Here is a 6,219-nt window from a genome sequence, read left to right as displayed (position 1 = left end):
GTTAACAGTAGGTTTATAACCTATTGGAAATATGTAGGAACCCTCCCCGCCCCATCCCTGCCACAATGGAGTCCCAAATCCTTAGACACTTCACTTCCTGGTCCTTCTTCCCCTCTCCATTTCACAGGCTTATTTTTGTGGGCTTTGCAAAGAGCATGTGCCAAAGAACAAAGGGGAGGAGAACTGAAAATCTCTGTGTCACCTCAGGGAATGTACATTTGTTTCAGTCAGACTATTTTCTGCCTTATATGGGCATGAGCAACATCCAGGTAAGGCTATAACCTCTGTAGTACTCAGCCAATAAGGAACCAGGGGAGGGATGTGCATGCTAGGAAATAAATTGTCTGCTGTAACTGCCCTGAGTGTGCCTGTCCAGCAGACACCCACTCTTGCAGGAACGTTGGTTAAAGCCTCACTTCACTGCACTCCAAGCCCCTGCGTCCTTCCTTTGATTGGGTAGGTGGGCTTATTTCTCACAGTATACTACACTCTCTACTTTTGTATGTATAATAAGAAATTGAAAAGAACCTCTGGAGTTGGATCTGAGGAGCGGGCATTTTAGCAAGTTATCCGTGTGGTACTCATGTATGAAGTCATTTGGGAACCCTGGTTCTGGTGCCTATAAATCTTTCTATTCTGTAGAGTGGGAAGTTTCCAGAAATCTTTGTTTATCCAGGGTCTCCAAATTCTTCCTTATGATGTTCTGCTCACCCCTTTCTCCTTATGAGTCCCTGCCACATTCTTAGAATCTTTTCCTGTCTGATTCTCACCTTAGATGTCAGTTATGTCGTGTGTCAGCTTTTTATCCTCTTTAATAAGCCTGACAGTTTTCCTCACTTTTGCCAGCAGATCAGCTGACATTATGCTCTCACATAATTACAGAGTGCCTCCGGCAACAAGATAAACACAAAACATGCCCTTTGGGTCACTGGAAATACTCCCTCCATGTTTACAGTTCTGAGTTTGCAGATGATCTACAGCTTTAGAGCTGCCTCCTGCTAAATTGTCACAACAAAATGCCCATTTGCCCTGAAATTTTTCTCTCAAACTTGCTGACACCTAGGAAGTTAGAAACTCCTGGGACCCAAGAGGGCTATAATCCTGTTGCACATAACAAACAGCTGTTAGTTTACAAAGTGCTGATAATTAACAATTTGTATTAGCTACATGTCAACCAGGACACCTCACAGGCACCATTAACATACAGGGTCTCTGGAGTCAAATTTTCCAAACTCTGGCATTTCTTCTTGCTTGTTATTCCCTGATGGGCTCCTTTTTTTTTTTTTTTCCAAAGTACTGTTACACTGTAGTAGGCTGGGAGTTGAAGACAGTTCTACCAGTATCCATGAATTCTTCTTAAACTTCAATTCCTTTATCTATGACATGAGGAGATTTGATGAGGCTAGATTTCTCAAGCTTTACTACCCAAAGTGTGCTCCACAGTCCTGCAGCACTGGTATCCCTGGAGAACTGGTCAATAATGCAGATTTTTAGGTCCCACTCCAAACCTACTGAACTAGAGTCAGCATGTTATTTTAAATATTTTTTAATGTTTATTTATTTTTGAGAGACAGAGGGAGAAAGGGAGGGAGGGTGGGAAGGGCAGAGAGAAACAAAGACACAGAATCCAAAGCAGGCTCCAGGCTCTGAGCTCTTAGCACAGAGCCTGATGCAGGGCTTGAGCCCAGGAGCCATGAGATCATGACCTGAGCCAAAGTCATCTGCTGAACCGACTGAGCTACCCAGCCGCCCCCAGAGTCAGCATTTCAAATAGACTTCCACATGACTCTTACCCACAGGATGGCACCTTTTTATTTCTGTTGTAACAAATTACTACAAACTTAGTGACTTAAAAAAAAATTTATTATGTTACGGTTCTGTGGGTCAGAAGTGTGACACAGGTCTCACTGGTCTAAAATCAACAAGGCTGTCAACAGGGCTCAGTCCCTTCTCAAGGCTGTGGAAAGGATCTATTTCCTTGCCTCTTCTAGCTTCTAGAAGCAGCCTGCATTCTTTGGCTCATGGCTTCCTTTCTCCATCTTGAAAGCCAACAGTGTTGCATCTCTCTGACTTTCCAGAATCATGTCTCTCTCTAACCCTAAACTCAGTAGGGAAAAGTTCTCCACCTTTAAGGGCTAGCATGATTATATTAGGCTCATTTGGATTATGTAGGATAATCTTGCCACTTTGGAATCCTTAACTAAATTGCATCAGAAAAATCCTTTTTGTCATATAAAGTAACATATTTATATTCCCAGGGATTATGATGTAGACATTTTTGGAAGCCATGATTCTGCTTACTCAACACTAAATTTTTTTTTTAATGTTTTTATTTATTTTCAAGAGAGAGCAAGAAAGAGTGTGAGCAGGGGAAGGATACATAGAGAGGAAGACACAGAATCCAAAGCAGACTCCAGGCTCTGAGCTGTCAGCACAGAGCCCAATGAGGGGCTTGAACACAGGAGCTGTGAGATCATGACCTGAGCCAAAGTCAGACATTTAACCTACTGAGCCACCCAGACATCCCTACTCCACACTAAATTTTGAGAAGTTCTACTCATTACAACATATTCAACTCTAAGAAAATAACTTGAATTCTTTTGTCTGTTTTGACTACATTCTTCTTGTTATAGGTTGAATTGTATCCCTCTACTACTCCTCCCTGCCCCAAAATTCATATGTTGAAGTCACAACCCCTAGTGCCCCAGGCCATGACTTTACTTGGAGATAGGGCCTTTAAAGAGGTAATCAAGGTAAAATGAGCTTATGGGGTAGTGAGTGGCCCTAGTCCAAAATGACTTGTATCTTTATAAGAAGAGCAAATTAGGATACAAACAAGCAAAGAGGAAAAAAAAAAAAAAAAACATATGAAGACACAGAAGACAACCATCTATGAGGTAAGGAGCGAGACCTTAGAAGGAACCAGACCTAGCAACACTTTCATCTTGGACTTCCAGCCTCCAGGCTGTGAGAAAATAAATGTCTTTTGTGTAAGCCCTCCAGTCTGTGGTACTTCGTCATGGCAGGCCTAGCAAATTAATACACCTGCCAGTGCGATTTCAACATACTTTGCGACAACCATGACTACACCCTCATCAGTGCTGCTTTGTTATTGAGCTACTGAAGTCTTCCTGAACTGAGTTTAATCACTTTTATCCCCTTTATCTGATAATAACTTAATCTCTACCTCAATGTTAGACAGAATGATAACCCAGCCTACTTGCTTTCCCTGGTGACTCAGTCTACAGAAACATGTTCATCCTTCTTAACAAAATACACAAATTCAACTCAGTTCTGCATAAAATCCTTGCTGCTTTATCCAAGATTGTGTGCCGTTAATTATTCCCTCTCTTCCCAGGTTTTCTATCCTCTGCCAGTGAATCTTCCCTAACTACAAAAACGCTTGGTTCTACCTATTCAGTAGAACCACCAGCCTATAGTTCTTGTAAAACACTAACTTGTGCAAGAAGGAATTCGTACTCAACCTCTGCATTCTTATCACCAAGCCACTGCTTCCCATCTCACAATCTGACTTCTATCCCAAACAGTAGGCCAGAACTGCCACCTCGGGTATAACTGGTGACCATTTTTATGACTGCCAAATCTGGTAGTATCTTCTCACTTCTCATTCTCTTTGATCTGCAGTTTCAACAGTGTAGATTGGACTTTTTTGCAGTGTTGTACTATTTCTTTTTTATTTTCCTTCTTCTCTAATGTTTCCTTCTTTATCTCTTGCACTGACTCCATTTCTAAAACTATTCAGTGAGCCCTTACCATGTTTCGGAACAGGGCTGATTCTTACCCTTAAAGAATTTGCTCTTTTTCTTCCCTACCTGAAGTGGGCTTTTCCCATGTTTAAATGCAATTGTTTCCCAAATATCAATCCTTGGGGTTCTCGGTCTTTCTCATAGTAATGTATTTACTCCTAATGATTTTTAACTAAGGCCTCATTGAAAGTAATTCCCAAAACTTTATTTATTTTTCATGACTTTCACTAAACTTATCTATTATCATGTTGCTGTACTATTTTATATTCTACATCTGAAATTAAACTTTATACAAATGAGCCAAAATTGTGCTTACTGAAATTGTGCATTGAAAAAGATAGAATAGGGGCACCTGGGTGGCTCAGTCGGTTAAGCATCTGACTTCAGCTCAGGTCATGATCTCACAGTTTGTGAGTTCGAGCCCTGCGTCAGGCTCTGTGCTGACAGCTCAGAGCCTGGAGCCTGCTTTAGATTCTGTGTCTCCTTCTCTCTCTTTCCCTCCCCAACTTGTGCTCTGTCTCTCTATGTCTCTCAAAAAATAAAAAATGTAAAAAAAAAATTAAAAAAAGAAAAAGATAGACTATACAACAGTAAATACTTTGGTAGACTTTACCATTATGTTAAAACTAAGAATATAAATTTTAATGTGATAAATGCAACAACCTGCAAATATTAACCACACAGGTACAAAGACGAGAGACTAATTTTTATAAAGGAATCTGTAAAAAAGAGACATGAGACTACATTAAAAAGCTAGTAAATCTTAGACTGCATTAAGAGAGCATAGTTTCTAGAACAAGAAAGAAGGACATTCCATTGTTGTCTGGGCAGATAATACTAGGGTCAAACTTTTGAAATAGTTACTGGCACTTACCAATGGATGGCTAGCCAAAGAGCATGAGTAAAAACAATCAAAACGGAGGGAATCTGAAAAGTGTTTCTTAGGTCAAAACATTAAAAAACAAAACAAAAAGGGAATACTTTGAATCAAATGGCTAGTTTTCTGAAGCACAAGAAGCTGAAAATCTACAAAACAAAGAGATGAAAAAAGATGGTGAAGACAGAGCATTGTGTAAAGCAACAAAATGAAGTGGAAATACTTACAGCACAACTGGCAGAAAAAGATAGTAACCTTCAAAAATGTCAAGAAGAATGGGATCAACTTATTGCAGCTTTAGAAATACAGCTGAAGGGACTGATCTCTAGCAACATACAGAAAAATAATGAAATTGAACAACTTAAAAAGATCACATCAGAGGCTTCTGAAACAGAAGAAAAACTTTAGTTATCAAGCCTAGCCATAGGAGTCCAATGGATCTTATCAGAGTTGAAACTGAACCTCAAACAACAAGTTTTGAAATTTCTAGAAATGAGTAGAGGATGGTTCTGCAGTCTGGACTCTTGCGAAGTATCAACAGAAAATAATCAAAGTACTCCATCTCCAAAACCTGAGTTAGAGATTCAATTTACACCTTTATGTCCAAACAAATTGTCAGTGAAACACCCTGGTTTTACCTTACCAGTGACAGTTAAGATTTCCAAGGCCCAGAAGAGGAAGAGTAATGAAATAGAGGAAAGTAAATATTTCCAAGATGGTGGAGATAGAAATAGTATTAAGCATATTCCTGAAGCTCTGTCAGGATTTGGTGAAATGTGAAAATAAGAAGAATACTATGCCCAGAACTAATTTAAGTCCCTTGTTTCTAAGCATAGGAATTCTTGTGTCAAAAGGAACAAAAGGCTTCCACACATCCATCATGTAATAACTACACTGTTTACAGAGTCAGGCATCCACAGTTAGTATAAAGTTGGCCTCTAAGAAAAAAGAAGGAATGCTACAGAAATTTGGAGACTCTTACAACATTCTCCAACAATTCTTCAATCAAAAGCAAAGAAGATAATTGAAACAATGAGCTCTTCAGTGGTCTCAGTGTGGAAGTAAGTTAAGAAAATGTGTCTCAACCAAAACCAGACAAATGGAAATTATACACAAATGAAATTTCATCTCCTATTACATATATCTGGCCAAGTGATTTTGATGGTCCATAAAGTGAAAGAGAGTAATCATCAGATTCTCAAACAATGACTTTGAACTAAAACAGCCAAATAAATCACTTATGGAGAATGTGTCAATATAAATTTTATGTTCATAATCATTGCAACTTGCATCCTGACTTTTCAAAGATAATTGTATATATTATGATGCATTAAATCCTTCTGTGTACACATTGCTATTTTATACATGGTATAACTTTAATTCAATAAAGAAAATAACCCAATAATACAAAAAAATGGCTAGCTCCAAATATGAAATGTAGCTATAAAGGACAAAACACATGATAAAATCTGATTCAATATGGAAAACCTTTCTAATAAAGATGTTAAAAAATACATCCAGTTGCCATGTAATGACCTCTGCACCACAAAAATTCTACATCACCAAAAGTGTCCA

General features: G+C 38.8%; 1 pseudogene; it reads left to right on the top strand.

The window, feature by feature from the left end:
- Positions 1 to 254: 254 nt before the first annotated feature.
- LOC131515472 (kinesin-like protein KIF20B) lies at positions 255 to 5,877 on the top strand (annotated as a pseudogene).
- The last annotated feature ends 342 nt before the right edge of the window (positions 5,878 to 6,219 follow it).

The sequence above is a fragment of the Neofelis nebulosa genome, chromosome 6 (assembly GCF_028018385.1).
Source record: "Neofelis nebulosa isolate mNeoNeb1 chromosome 6, mNeoNeb1.pri, whole genome shotgun sequence".
NCBI lineage: Eukaryota > Metazoa > Chordata > Mammalia > Carnivora > Felidae > Neofelis > Neofelis nebulosa.
This window is presented reverse-complemented; position numbering and strand designations above follow the sequence as displayed.